At 41.7% G+C, this 15,981-nt stretch overlaps 1 protein-coding gene across 1 annotated transcript in view; it reads left to right on the top strand.

Moving 5' to 3' along the window:
• PTPRG (protein tyrosine phosphatase receptor type G) overlaps window positions 1-15,981 on the top strand; it is a 367,775-nt gene that overhangs the window by 32,710 nt on the left and 319,084 nt on the right. The window lies entirely within an intron of this gene.

Here is a 15,981-nt window from a genome sequence, read left to right as displayed (position 1 = left end):
TGTTGTGTTGACCCAGTTGTCTAATATGTGCCTCTTCTGCCTCTAGCTCTTCATCCCTTGATTTGTAAAAGTGTTGTTAAGCTGAGCTCCCACTGCTGGGTCGGTTCCTCTCGCTGTGCAGTTTCAGTTCTGTGCTTGCTGCCCTGGTGCAGGAGCCTTTCTCTGCTCACCCCAAGGGAGGCTGTATGTTTTCCACAGGTGCCCTTTGGGGTTTGTGTTGGGATTGTGTGTCAGTGAAAGGCCGGGCAGAGAAGTCTCTCTCAGTCAGAGCACCAGAAGTGAGTGGTGATGTGAAGCACCCCAAGTACAAAGCCCTTGGTTTTCAGCCTTGTTATCCAGCATCTGAATGGCAGCTCTGCCAGCAGCAAGGGATGTGCTTTTAGCAGCTGAGCTGAATGAGAAGCTCCTTTAGCAGAGAGAGACTTTTGCAGGAGAGAAGTAAAATGAGCTATGTGCTTTATTTAGACTGCTTTCTTTTTGCTACTAATTACATAATATTGCTTATCTTTGATTTTTATCATGGGGTAGCAACACTTCTGTAGTGAATTATTTCCATTGTGGAGAGAACTGACTGGAAACTGAGCAGAATCCCCTCCTGCCTGAATTTCTGCTTCCCCCCCCAAGCAACCTGTATCATGATGACATTGAGAGGAAGGAAGTGAAAGCAGATCATTGTGATAATATTGCTAGAATGGGGGAGTCTGTTTTCATGCCCTCTCAATATCAAACCAGGATTTAGCTCCTGGAGATGTGAATTCTGGGGATGTCTTGAGGTACTGAGCAGCTCAAGAGCCCAGCTCTTCCTCAACTTGCTCCCAGCGATGTTTCAGGTTTCTGCTAGACAATTAACAGTTAAGAAATGTGTATTTGAGGAGCTGTCTTTGCACCAAAATTCATAGGTGCTGCACAGAAGCCTGAGTAGTCCACCAACTGTTTAGTCACCTTCCATGTGCATAAGCATGTCTAAATTCTACAGGATAATGTAGAAATGTTTTTTTCGGACAGGTATCTCAACTGTTCTGTGCTGCTTTTTGTTAGACTTCAGTGATAACTGCATTCCTTTTTTTATGTGTTATGAGCTCCTCCTGGTACCTTTCGTGTGTGGTGTTTCTAGTGATACACAGCAGTCAAAAAAGACAATAAGCTAAGCTCACTTCCTTCATGGGATCGCTGACCTCCCCTGATATACGCGTTGGGAAGGTGAGCCCAGTGACAGGTATGATCGTTGTACCTCATCACAGTGTTCTATGCATCTTCCTTTTTTTGTAGGACCAGGTATAACTGCTTGTGGCAGCTGCAGTGAGTTCTAGTGCCAGCAGAGGTTCCATGTGAATAAGGTGATCTCTAACCCTTACTTATCCTCTGCATACAGTACTGTACCCTCTCAGTAAAAGGAATGATTTGGGGCAGAAGTCCATTATTTCTGGACCAGCTTCATTTAAAGTTACTAGCTCACCTCTGAACTGCTGTTCATTGTCTGGTGGCTTTACAAAGGAGCAGCTAAGGCTTTTGGAACTTAAAAATCAATTAAAGAAAAATCTGCATCTCTGCATATCCATTTGTGACCTCAAAGTGGAGGAGGCACAGAGATGCCAGATTGATTCCATTTTCATCTTGGATAAATATTGATACTGAAATATGCTTTACCAAGATCTGCTGAAATTTCTGGAAATAATATCTACCTACAAGGGATTGTTAGTGCCCTGACCCAGCTGAAGATAGAGTATATTAAAATATTAACACAGAATAAAATTAACCGGCTGAGTACAGTGGGTTGCAGTGTCATTTTGTCTAGAGGGCTGCTGAAGTGACTTAAGTAATGCTGCTGAGCCTCAGCTGGGTACAGCTGTGCAGCTCTGGGTCTGACGGTCTCAGCTAAGCAGGATGTTTGCACTTGTCAGAATGGTGATAGACTCAACATTTCATTGGCTCTGTTTATGCAAGGAACAGTTTATATTTAGTAATCTGGAATTCTAGTTAGCAGCATTACTCTTTGCAAGAAGAAACAGAACCTCTGTATTCAAGTGGTAAACCACAGCCTCCTAGTCCTTAAGGGAACTTAAGGCAGGTAGAGATGGAGCAGGTAACAGACCTGCTTATCACTGTACTGTTTAAAGCTGAGATGAAGTAACAAACAAAAGGCCCTGAAATCTAAAGCAAGATTCCTATCCATGATTGATCATACAGTTATTTTTACTTATCTCTCAAATATTTGTCTTATTCTGATTGTAATGGTTCTAGGTAGGTTATATATTGCTTTTAGTCTTTAGATGTTTCTTAGATGGAAAATGTAATATAAAAAGGATTTTTTGTTATTACCTTCTGTGAATCCAATATTTCATTTGTTTCTTGGCACCTTACTTTGTTAAAAAGCTATAAAGGAAGAATAGTGTTTTATGGATAGATAGGAATCTCAAGCAAGGCTACCATTTTAGTGAGAAAGCTTTTTTGGTTCTTGGTTTAAGTATGGCCAGAAACCTTCTATCTTAATGCTTCAGTGCATGCTGTGTAGCTTGGCTCCTTCTTTGGGATGCAAGGGACATGTGCTTCTGGGAACATCTGTCTGGCTGTTCAGGACATGCCAGTAATCTGAGTGTTTGAAAGAGATGTCCTTTTGGGTAAATACATACTCATTATTTCTTTAATATTAATAGAATGAGACAATGCATGAAATTCTGGCTGCGTCAGTTTGAATGGCAGAACTCCCACAGATTTCAGTATGGATTGGCTTTTTCCTTTTGGGTCTTGGTAGCTATTCCTCTTTTTTCTTTTCCTCTCTTATCACTGCTGCAAGGAGCTGTTCAAGGTAAGGAGAAGAGCGAGCAAACTCCACCTAATTTAAACTGTCACCCAGTAATTGTCCTGTGAGGAATGTGACATTCTGGTAGTCACGGGCCTTGACGGTGAACTCAGACCCTGAGAGACCTTTCCAAGAACATGCTTCACTGGTCTCCTCCAGAGACTTTTGACATTCTCTTTTGCCTTTTTGCTTATGTCACTGTAAATTAGGCTTGTGCCATTTGATTCAAGTAAATAAATGAATCTGAAGTTGTTTTTATAATCTGCTCTTCCTGTTGATGGAAAAATATATGGGTTCGGTCAGGACAAGGACTTAAGGAAGAGACCTTTGAAGAAACTCCATGAGCATCCTTACTTCACCAGTGGCCTTGTTAAACATACTGTAAGTGGATGTTGACCTGCTCTCTACTTACAAATCTCACCTTCCTTACCATTGGGAAAATTTGGGTAAAGAGTTTTCGAATATCTCAAAATAGGAAGCCAAGAGGGTTTGCATTAATGACAGTATACATTCAATACCTTTTTTATGGTGGCTTTTTAAAATGTCTGGCCATACTTGAGAATGTCAATACCAAGCTGTATGGTCAGAGGTCTTTGGTTTGTGCTGTTGGGTTAAAGTACCTTTTAACCAGAAAGTGTGGAGCCCCCTGGGCTCAGATAGGGGCCAACCACTGAAGGGAGGTTATCTCTTGGACCTAGGCTGCTTCCTGAGGAGTGCTGTATAACCAGAGAGCCCCTCCAGCAGCTGGGTGAGTTCATTTCTTCTTTCACTGCATGATTATTGGTCTACCTGCAAATACTTCTCCTGCTAGTGCTGAGAACCTGTCAGATGTTCTTTCTCTTCTTTGTGAGTAAAACAGCTGCAAAAAAAAAACAGTAAAACAGAGTAAAAATGTAAGCTAGCTTAATTTCTTTAAATCTCATGTTCCCTTAGCACCATTGGAAAATAAGGTGTATTTTCCACACAAGGTGTAGAGATGGTTTGGTCTCCGATTTCTCTTGGAGCATAAGTTCAGGAATCTGTGTTGTCTGTTGCCTTGAACTTCATGTGGGAACTCTGCATGTCTGAGCATCTAATTTCTTGTTAGGAACTAGTAAAACACTACTACAAGTGTTTAAAAACCCCGTTCAAGTAAGAGCAGTGATTCAGCAAGCTCAAGTGTATATAACGTGGTGGCAATCAGTCAATGTAATACTTACTCTAATGATGCAGATAAATTGCACTTGCTCTTCTCTCTGTATATACATTTATTTCTTCTTGCTGTGCACAATTTTAGCGCCCAATTTATCAACCTCAATTACAGGGGTAGAATTTGATCTCTTTTCCTGCATCATATCTATGTGCAGCCAGATGGGTGCATCGGCTGCCATGTTTTTTAAAAACTAAAACACTCAGCAGCCCATCTGGAATCTCGGTTGGCATTGGCTAAAGCCAGCACTGAGCAGAGATTCCAGATATGTGCCAGCAGCAACACATTTCTCACTTCAAATCTAAAAAGTCTTTTCAGTTCTTGACTTAAAAAGTTAAGACAGAATCAAAAACTTCATTTGCTCCAGAAATGCAGAAGTTTGCTGAAATATCTGGAACTGCTCTTCAGATATGCTAAGAATCAGCTACCGCTGTTCTGAAGCTGTGTTTTTACTGCAGTTGAAGAACTGGGCTGCAGTATGTGAGGGCATTTTACATTCTAGCTCTGATGTATCTACCACATGTGTCACTAAGTCTGAACTTAGGTAGTTTGAGCTTCCACATGGAATATACTGGCCAGGCAGGAGATGTGGTTACAACTTTTGGTAGCTTTCTCAGGCTAAAAACGATTACTTTGGAGAGAGTTGGGGCGTACTGGAAAATCTGACCTGCAAAATTGCTGATAGCACATGTATGAGATTTCAACTTGTTAAAATAAGAGCTGCAATGGAGATCAAGTGTATAGGACAGTAGGGGTGGGAATCCTCCCCTAATCTGCCTCCACCTCCCCAGAGCAGTATTCTTGCCTTTAGTGTAAGTATATGCTTATCTTGGATTCTGTCAACATGAATGGAAAAAATGTGTGAAAAATTACAGAAAAAAAACCTTTTTTTTTTTCCTTTTCTTTTAAGGAATGCAGTTTAAAATTAATTGCTGTAGGAAAATTGTGCAAGAGTGGGAAGCTCTCCAGAATCTGGTTCTGGATTATTATTTTTTTGTCTACAGGATATACTTGTAATAAGAAATAAAATGGAAAGTTTTATTTTGTGACTCAGTGGAGCAAAACTGACCCTTCTTAGAAGGGTCTCTATCTAGTAAGAGAGGAGGAGCAAAGAGATTGTCCTTTCCAGTACTTCAGCAGACTGTCATTGTACCTCAGCCTGATTTTGAAGATACAGAGATGGTTGAGCAATTTAGACTGCTAAACAGCTGTATTAATACACAGTTCAGGTTTAGTGCAGTTTTATCTCTTAAAAATAAGACTGATTTCTTTACTTGGAACTTAACCTTTGGGTTTTGGATATCAGTGCTTCCTTTAAAGGAAACAAAACCAAACAAAACAACAAGCAAATAAACAGAATACCCTGGCAAGAACGATGCATTTCTTTCCTTCTTATAACTAGATGCCTAAATGTGAGTTCCAGCTTTGTTGAACCATGGCCAAACTGTGACAAACTCTATATCCATTTTTTTTAACAGAGAGCTCTGATCTGTGACAATATATTCTCTGAGTAGCTTCTAGAGACTTGTTATCATGTGCACCGGATCTTTAAGCTGTCTCCATTTTAATCTATGATGAAGTATTCAGAGACTTGCGCTCTAACACAAGAGCCATAATAAAGTTTGCCTTATTTACATGTAAGTTATAGGGTATAAAATCTAATGTGCTGCACTGAAATATTAGAAATTAGGTCTTTTTTTTTCTTTTCTTTTAGGATCAAAGGGTTTTTGTTGCTTTATAGTAGATTTCTCAAACATGCTGTGCTTAGACTTGAACTTATTCTACCTTTAAGGGGGAAGAGAGTAGGTGGAAAAGGAGAAATGCAGGTAGTTTGCTTCATCTCTGCATAGAACGGTGCTGACACCGTTATTACAATGCGTCTCTGATTGTTAACAACATTGAGGTTTTCTTCCTTTTTTTTTTTCCCTTTTCTTTTTTTTTCTTTTTTAAGCAGTAGCTTCCTATATATCAAGTCATATATATCAATTCTCCCCAGGCTTTTCTTCTACGTGCTTCTTAATGAAAGCTGTGCGTCTGGGTGAAAAGGCAGCGTGCATTTGCTTGGTTCTGTGGACTGGACTGCTGTATTTAGCGGGGTGGCTGAGGGAGATGAACAGAGGATGCCCTGCTCTGTTGTAGAACTCCTCTCTGCTGTGTGGAAAAGAGGAGATTGGTGCATGGGAAGTTTAGATGCTATGGATAGATGTGGATCCTGCCGTTTCTAGTTACTGGCTGCTGCAAAGATGCTGTGCCTTGGCAGAGGCTGATGTGAGATGTGATGCTTAAAAGTTTTGCTGTCCTGTGATCTGTGAAATAGGCTGGGCTGCTGGGTCAATTTGTAGAACAAGTGGTTGCTGCCTGGTTATTGCAGCAAAGTAAAGCTCGAAGGATTATGGGCTCAGCTTTTGAAACCTGACTGGCTTGCTACCACAGGGTGCCCCGCCATCAGCTTGTTCCTTCAGTTGCAGAATATTTTGTTAGCGTTATTATAGTTTAAAACAGTTCTGTAAAATGCAGGAGTCTGATCCAATTTACAGTCTAGGTGCTGTGTTTCATTTAATGTTCTTATGAGAGCATTACACTTAGTAAGAACATAGGACATCGCACTCTGTCCACTTAGAGCAGTATTTGTGCTTGTCCAGCTGTGGCTAAAGACATTTGAAGTTAGAATGACGTAACCCTAATGTGTGAGAACTGGCTGGGGCCAGCACAAATGATGCCAGAACCTTCCAACTTGTTTTGAGTTTCCCAGGTTGTGTTTCTTTAAAACTGGAATGACTTTGAGCAGGCAGAAAATGCTAAAGCTTTAGCATAATGATGTGTGGGTGTGGTGTCAGGAACTGTTATTTCCCTTGAGAATATTTGTCATGCTTTGAATAAGATCAGAAATAGATTTGAATGCTTGCTGCTGTTTTTTTTTTTCTTCTTGGTATTTATTTATTCTTTTCTTTTGTTAGATGCTGTTCGCCTTATTGCTTCCTCCTCCTCCTCCCAGTACCTCTTAACCAGTCTGCATGCTTAGTCTCCAGCTTGTCCTGTCTGCCCTGTGGGCTTTGACCTGCGTGGTCTGCATTGCTCTGCACCTGGCACAGCAGGGCTCTGGTGTGTGAGCACGCTCTAAGGCAAACAGTCCTGCCTACTCCTATGGTGTTATTTCCTATCTTCCAAATATGAATCTGGCTTAAGAGAAAGAAAACCAAACAAAACCCCCACGTAACCACCTACCCAAAAGCAGCTCTATATGCTAAAAGTTGTACATATCCTCTGCTCATCCTTGCTGAACACGTTCAACACTGAGCCAGTTCAGTTGAGAACCTTCGTAAGGAGCAGGGCTATGGTTAACTTGTTTAGCATGCCAAGATATGTGGAAGGTGCAACCTTAATGGGGAGCCTTTGTGGTCACCTCTGAAACCTCCTGTTCACCTGGGCTCAGCTACTGGCTTCTTCTGGACTTTTTGGTTGAACAGCAGACTGGAGGGGCTGCTTTCTTTTAACTTGCCATGGAAAGCTGGTCTTAAGCTGTGTGCTCGCTGTTTAATCAGTTTTCTGTGTGTGATTTTACTGCATAAGCATAGCATTTCAAAAGATACCTTATGCACGGGGTCAGCAACTCCAACCTGGAACCTATGGGTTCCCCAGGTTCTTCTGGGGTAGCCTCTAGAGCCCTGCTCAATTGCTTCAGAGCACTTCAGATGGCTTGTTGAGTGAGGAATTACTTGATTTCATGTGCGTGCCCACATTAGACATGCAGAGTCTGTATTATGTGCTGATGGAGACAGGAAATATCTTCATCTGCGTTTTAGAATGAACCTGGCACAGCTCGGGTACTACATAAGCAAAATTGGATATCATCATCCATAGCTCATTTTTATTAACTTTGGTACTGATATCAGCATTTCATAAATGAGAACAGCATCTCATACCAAGCCAGCTTGCTTCTCTGATTTGCAGCTGATGGGTTCTGGGTGGCAGCAGGCCACTAACTCAAGGCAGAATTTTAGCTACCGCTCCAGCTATCTTCTCCTATTCAGTAACTTCTGTCAATATATGTATGGTTACTGCCCTGCTTTTGTTTTCATGGGTGCATGGCAAGCTGCTCTTTTCTGAAGTTACTTATACTTTCAGTGTCACTTCCAACTTCTCCTTGTGGTTTTCCCCACAACAGAAGAATCCTTTGTGCTTTATTTTAGGCAGTGATTGTTAAAGCGGAGCACTGAGCTTACAATATCTTGCTCGTAGTGACTTATTCTCCACTGAGGCAGAATTCCCTGTTGCTATACACATCTCATTGTTTGCTCAGTGTCCTCAAGGGCCTAGAATACGCAGTGGTTCATTATATCCTGTTTTTCTGTGCAGTTGCAGCTTTGTGAGTTGTTGGTTCCTTTGTGCGCGTAGGCTCCTGATGCTTTGTGTTGGTCGAGAGGCAACATGGGTGGTGGTGTGTTTGTATCCAGCAGTAGGGATTTACAAGGCCCATAAGAGTGTGTTTGTTGTGTCTCCTTTTCATATTGGACTGGAAATGGTAACTTGGACTAGGATCATTCTTTGCCTGCAGAAATCCTGGGGTGGTTGCAACAACTGTCATCCATAGTGTATGGGCAGGATAATCTGCCTTTGCTTAGAAATATCCTCTGTTTGCTCAATAATTAGGATGTGAATGAACAGTTCTAACGTAGTTTCATTGTAAAAACTGCAACAATTGATAGATGTGCTTCAATGCAGAAGTCGGATCTGGAGTGCACACAGCAGGCGTAGCCTTTTCCCAAGCAGTGTAAGGACACTTGATAAATAAGCTTAAATCCTTGAGAAAATTATGCGATGTTTCAGGGGATGTGTGTTATCTCCTTTTATCGGGCTCTGGGCCGTTGTAGGGAGCACAACAACAGGGGATTAGTAATAGTGGGATTAGTAATAACATACCTTACCTTAGTGGGGGGGTGAGAGGGTGGTTTCATTGCATTTTGAAGCAGGAGAGTATCTCTAGGAGGAGGGATGTTCTGAGTGTTTGGAGGTCAGCTGTGTTGTGTGGGGATATTTCTTTTCTTTGGAGGGCAGGGAGGACAGCTGAAGTCATAGGTTGGGTTGTGCTTGACAGGACTGAGCATCTGATTTTGCAAGTTAAATGTGTTGTAATGGAAGTCGTCGTAGCCTTGTTTTTGAGTGGCCAAGTCTCTGGTCCTTGTCACTTTTCCTCTTGTAAGCTGAACTGGTGCCGTTTTCAGTTGGTATCCAGTGATTTCGAGAGGGAAGAAGTTGTTCCTTAAGACTCTATTCTTGAACCCTTTTGCTCTTCACCTTGATCTTCAGGTAATTTTGTTATTTCATTACTGAATCTATGATAGCTGAGGCTGTTACCTTTGTGCAAATGCCTTGCTTAAAAAAAATACAACTTCACTCTGTCCTCTGCTAACCTGCTTTTCAATATTGCCTATTGGCTTCTCTCTGTACAGTACCTTAGAAATGCCTTTTCAGTGAAAGTGGAGTGTTATGAGTCTCGCTACCTCCTCCATTTCTCCAGGGTATTATCTTGTCCAAGCTGTTCTCATCTAACCTATTTTGATTAATATATAACAGTAAGGCTGTTCTCTCAGTCAAACTCCTGTTGGTCCATTCAGAACGCTTCCATTAACCTACTTGTCTGTGTAACTCTTTTCTTAGAAACCCCTGCAAACTTCTCATCTGGTTATTGTATCTGATGGATACTTTTTGTCACTCTTGAAAGCTATATATAACTGTGGCCCACTCTGCTTAGCTTTACTTCCAGGCTTTCCAAGGTCTCTTGTCACTTCTGCTCTGCTACTTGCGTGTCAGATGTTTCATGATCCATCTTTGCACTTTATTCTCTGTGGCTCCGTATATGTTAATTTGTGACCTCCCTGTGCTGTTCTGCTGATGTCCCAATCCTGTCTGCTCTATGAGTTCCTCTTCAAGACCTGTGAATACCGTGCTGCTCAGGGAGCTGAGCTGACAGGCGAACCAATTCTTGACTATTCCCCAAGTCAAGGTTCACATTAGTTTTTGGAAACTGCCTTGTTGGCATCTTGCTGGCAGCGCCCACAAAGCGGTAATACTTCAAGTGGAAATCGGTCTGACTTGGTGCGACTTCTCCACTTGTAACTCCTGGCATGGATGGCTGAATCATCATCATCTAAATAGACAGTGCTGTGAACAGATGGTAAATAATTTACAAAAAGTGAAGCTACGAGCAGGCCTAAGATTGAACTTGGTGTCATATCTTTCTTACTGTCATAGAAGTAGACTTGCAGCTCTGAATCGCAGCAGACTGTACTCCATTTATAAGATGAATTTTAAATCATTTAAGAGTAAATGAGACAAAGCTGAGTTTCTTGAATTAATCTAATAGCAGGCGATGATGCCCCCAGAACAGAGGGCTCTGGAAAGACTGAAAATCATTCCCAGGAATTCATCTTCTTTCTTTACCCAGGAGCCCTGGTCCGAAGTCATGGCCGAGCTACTTGTCATTTTCATTTCAGCTGTTCCACTGACGTGCTCAAACCTCACACTAGGTGCTGTGTCAAAAAGTTTCCTGATGTTTGAAGAAGCTGTGGGCTGGGAAAGGTACTACAGGAGGAACAAAGTCAGCCCTTTTCAGTCTGTACAGGTAGCTGAGCACCTAGGAATGTTAACTGCCAGTGATACTTCTGTAATGTTGGAGTAACTCTAATAGTAGTTCTCATTGACCAAGATGACAGCACCTGCTGGTGCTGCAGTGAGAAAGGCAGGGGCCTGCACGCTGGGTGGGCTGTGGACCTGCTCCTGCTGGTATTAAATGGCTTCCTTAGCTTATCGTCCTGCTGATGTTTGTTTTTATTTTCATTTGTTGCTAGTTCACTAACAGTGCTTTCCTCCAAGCTGTCTTAAGGGAAACACAGAATATTAACACGCATTTGATGTTGTGCTGCAGTATAGAGAAGCTAATTATCTTTCGGGCTTCAGGTGATAGCTTTGAAACCGGAACCAAGATAGAAATGAAGGGATGCTTTGACAGTCAGCAGCACATATTTGCAAATAACTGGTTGAAGGCTGCATTGTCTCAGTGCTGTTTTCCCCGTGCAACACTGGTATCAGCTCTTGCTGAGGGAAGATGATCTGAGTTGCTGTAACAGATCTTGGAGGAAAATAGAGGAAAACAAAGAGGTACGGTATGTTTTCTTGCTGTCTTCTCAGTCAGTTAAGTCTGTCCAGATGTCTTCAGTCTCCCGCAGCAGTTGAGGTCTTGGCTGGGGATCATGCCCAGTTGCTTCCTGCAGCAAGTGTCTGTTGGAGGCTGTGTGAGCTGGGAGCTGCTTGTTCTTATCTCTTGTGAAAATGAGTTAGTCTCTGCTGAAACCAGCAGGCTGAATATTGACTCTTACTGAAGCAGCAGTCACTGTTTTTTGAGTAATTCCATGCTGTATAAAAGACAGCTGCGGGATTCTGCCGTTGCCTTTCTCCTAATGTAGAAACTTTTTCCAGTGAAGGATCTCCTTTTTGGTGGTGCCTGTGGATGTGTTGACAAGACTGGAGCTGTTGCTAAGTTCCCTGTCTTGTAGAGCAGCCTGCTTGGGCCAGCTGTGCTGTCACTGTCCCCAAACCTGCACCTGCCCCAGGTCACTGCACTCTTGACTGAGCCCTGGGTGTGTGCACTGTGTGAACTGTGTAACCCTTCCAGCCATTGCTTTCTTACTTACAGAGCAAAAAGTCTCCGAACAAAAATAACTTGTAGGCTTTTCTAGAAGCAAAAACTAGAAACTTAGTGCAAATGTTACCTGACGTTTTGTAGTTGGCTTTGAGCTATAGGATGTAAGGGAGTTTAATGGGCATTGATACGTGAAAAGTCTCAGGTTTTTATTTCAGATTCTTACCCAAGTATTCTTTGAACACGCATGCCTAAACCAACAGAGTCTCTAGGAATGCTGTTCTGCATCAGCAACAGGATTCAGCAATAGACACAAAGAGAGGCTTAGATTTCAATCAAATTGATGGGTGGAAACGTTGGGAATATCAGAGCGGTGATGATATAGAAGCTGTATCGCTGCCATGGGTGACTTTTTTTCATCAGCCTTGTGTCTAATAGTACAACTTAGATTACGATTCCAGCACAAAGAGAAAAAGGGTATAATTCTGCCAAATGAGAAGTTACATGATTCATTACAAGGACCCTTAATTTGCCTTATTAATTTTTTAGGAGTAATTTATGAAATCTATTAAGCGTGGTAGTCTTGCTCAAAACTTAGCATGATCTCAAAATTGCAAAAAATTCCTCAGAATTATTTTTGAGATGAGTGCTGTCCTGTGCTAAAAATTATGTTGCACTGCTGCAATCATTTCTTAGCTGGATTCACTCCATCACACAAGCTCTTTATCTGAAATTGCTATAAGCCATAACATAAAGCTTTTTACTTACACACATCTAATTGAGGGAATATTTATTTGGTGCATATTAAATCCAAGCTGGCCTACTTCTGAAGGAATATTTATTACTTTAAATCTCAGTACTTTGAAGAGAGAAGTTTTAGAGCAACTCTTATTCATATGACAAAGTTAATTAGAAAGTTGTTTTTTTTTAGCTCCTATAATATATGAAAGGGAGTAGCATAGTGCTTGACAGATATGGTAAATCATGATTTGTTAACAGCCTTAAACTGTAAATGAAAATTTGACTTTTATTGGGCACATTTTGAAACTGTTTATGACACATGCATGGAACTTCACAGACAAATTGATATGTTATAGTTCAGCGCTTATAGCACAGCAGCATCTATTCTGCTTTTATAGCCAGATCACGCTGGTTGGGTGTATAAAGTGGAGGCACGTTCCTGCTGGTGGCCTGGGAAAGCCAGTCTCATGTCTTTTCATAAACTCGTGTTTTTATACATGTGAAACAACGTAAAGAACCGAAGTGGTGCAGCCTCATCTCAAAAATGCATTAGAAGGCCTGTTAGCTCTCACTATGGTTATGAAGCTGGGCTTTTGCTTCTAAGTAGATGATGCAGCATGATACCTGGATCATTCCACTGGGGAGATTGCAGCTTGCTGCTGTCACAGCCACTTCTCTCCCAAACACCCCTTGAAGCACAACTGATGTGTATTTTGAGAGGAATCTGTCCCTGAGAAAATACTGCTCTCTTTTTGGTGATAAAGTTCAAACTCCTGTGCTGGAAATCAACAGTGAGAACAGCAGTTATTGGAGTGAGGCCATTGTGGGTATGTGGAGGCATATTCAAAAATTGGTGAGAGAAGTAATTAATTGACTGTGATGTCATGTGGCAAAACGTTGGATGTTGCAGGTCTCATGCATCTGTAGCGAGCTATTTGTGCCTTACGCAGGGTGGTTCTGCTTAGAACTATTTGCTCTCTAATTACAGCTTCCTTCTACCCAGCTGAAAAAGCTTTCAGTCTGAAGTGAATTCCCTCCCAGTCAGTGTCCTCAGGATGTTACATGTTCATGGCAGGATGCACTTGGCTGAAATGCTGGTGCAGCTTGTGCAAGGAATTATGCTTCTGATATGTCACTTGTGAGTGGCACCTGATTTATATGATTTATATAGTTTTTTTCTCTTGCTGTTGTTGTTCCTGGGTTCTTCTGTTACCTCTTTTCTTCTTCTGCCTTGGTGTTCTTAAATCACAGGGTGTAACAGTACAGCCTGTACACTGCAAAGCACTGATCCCCAACTTGTGAAGTAGCATAAAGAACAATTTTCTAAAATGGTAAAAAAAAAAACCAAAAAACATATGCTTAGGGAAATAGCCTATGACAAAGTGACTGGAAGGCAAATACCATCCAATATGTTCTGTGTCTTAAAGTATGTAATCATAGAAGAAACGCATCTGGTGGAGAAAATGGATAACCCAACCAACAAATTCAAGGTGCCATTGGCTTTTGGCTATCTATCATAATGTCACAGTTGAATTCAGCCTGAGAACATTATGGAAAAGGAGCAGTAAGTATGGTTCGGTGATCTCTTCAGGAGGAGAGAGTAACTGAGTGGCAATAATGCCAGTGAGCCAGCCTAAGATGATGAGGAAAATGAATCATGAATGACTCCGAACGTTGCTGATGTCAGTATTAGATTTTTGGTACAGATTTTCAGATAGATAAGTATCTCCTGTTCTGGGAAACGCATCTCTGAGTAAATACTGGTCATTAGGTAGATGGGAAGCTGCACACGAACAGTAGGCCTATGATGGAAGTACAGAAATAACACTGGGCTGCCAGTTTAAGCATAGAGAACCACAGATACTCCTGAGAAAGTTGGAGATGTAGGATGCTGAATGCACGGTGCTTAGCTTCAGTCATATCGATAGCTACAATCTGCTGCTTTCCAAGTGCTTATTTTTCAGTAAATGTAAAAACTGTCCTCAGCTCCCGTTTCATTCTGCCTGTTGGGGAATGTTTTCTATTTTGTTGGAATGTGAGCAGCTTTTTCCATGACTGGGTTCTTAAAGTTAACTGAGAAGTTGCCTGTTCCTTTTTCTTTTTTAAAGTAAAAACACTTCTGATTCCAAATGCTCCAATTCTGTTAATGCTGGCAATAGAATGGGAGCCCCAAGCGTGGCTGTGTGCTGGGAGCACAGTGAAAAGCAATGAGATTGGTGTTCTGAGGATGGTCGTGGGGAGCTGCTCAATGCTTATGGTGGTCATTAGGTATTAAAACAAACAAAAAACATTGGTGCCGTTTGCAGAGCAGTTTATTGCCTACTGAGTTAGGGAAGATAATTGAGGTGAAGGGAATGTCGTATTGGATGTTACTAGCAGACCTGGTAAGTGCATGGTTGATATATTTGGGGCATTATAACAAACAAACAAAATTAAAACAAGCCGAGCACCTCAGTACAATGTTTTGCTTCTCATGAAGCAGCTCGGTTGGTAGAAATAACTTCAGCAAGGCACTGAGTGTGTTTGCAGGTAGGGGTGGATTCAGGCTTTTCTTTAACAGGTGTAACTGTGCAAGGAGCTCTAAGAGGTAACTGTGAGCATACAGGTAACACAGTGGATTGTTGGCACGTGTGAATAGTCACTGTTTGGCTAATGTGACTGCACAGCTTCTGGTCCGGGCAGGTTTGTATCTGCCTGTAAAAGACTGAGAACAACCTGTGGGGAAGAGACAACTTACCCTACTGCTGCTTCACTGCTCTTCCAAAATACTGTGCCACTGCATGATGAAATCCAGCAATGCACAGCGGTCTTCCCAAGGCTCCACACATCTTTGCACAAATGAGCTCGGGAAGTTCTGTGTTGGTTCCTCTTAAGATTCAGAGGCAATCTGCACTAGGAACAGCCAGCTTCTGGCATCTCATCTCTATGGGATGTGTATCATACTCCAGAATCCTCGTGTTCAGTGGTGGGATTGTTTGTGATGTAAGGTACAGTGTATCACAAGTGAGGGACATTGCAATCTGTCTCTTTAAATTAGCAATCTGTTAAAAAGATCAAATTAAAATTAAGGATGGATTTCCATTCTCCCATGCACGTATTTGGCTGACGTGCAAGTCAACAAGAGTTCTGAGTGCGACTCGAGATGCAATTTGGCCCTAAATTAATTTCATTAGTAAAACTGAAACTCAAACATGGTGTGAATGAGACATCTGTTAGTCTGCTGATTCATGTCTAAAGAGAAATGTCATAAGGATTTTTAGGATGCGATGCTGCATATGAGGCAGCTGCACTGACGTTGCTATCAGTCTGTTTCAAATGAAGCCTTAAACAATAAACCCTTCTGCAGTTCTTTTTGTTCTAAATGTGTCTTTGAAAATGCAGAGGAAATTAATGTGTAATGTGAGTAAAATGAGATAGGAGTGCAATGACAATGGATGGAGCCTTGCTGTTAGTGCTGACCCACAGTGCTTCGATAGATTATCATCCTCCAAAGTCTCCTTAAGTCCTGGTGGTCCTGGTCCCACGAGGCCAGAACTTCAGGTGTGGCAGCACTGTGGTAAAGAAATGGTATGTACAGGAACTGTTAGCTGTAAATGGCTGTCTGTTACCCCC

This window comes from Coturnix japonica, chromosome 15, assembly GCF_054131305.1.
Source record: "Coturnix japonica strain WE chromosome 15, WE-NBRP24, whole genome shotgun sequence".
Taxonomy (NCBI): Eukaryota; Metazoa; Chordata; class Aves; order Galliformes; family Phasianidae; genus Coturnix; species Coturnix japonica.
Note: the sequence above shows the minus strand (reverse complement) of the source record. Positions and strands in the feature narration are given on the sequence as shown.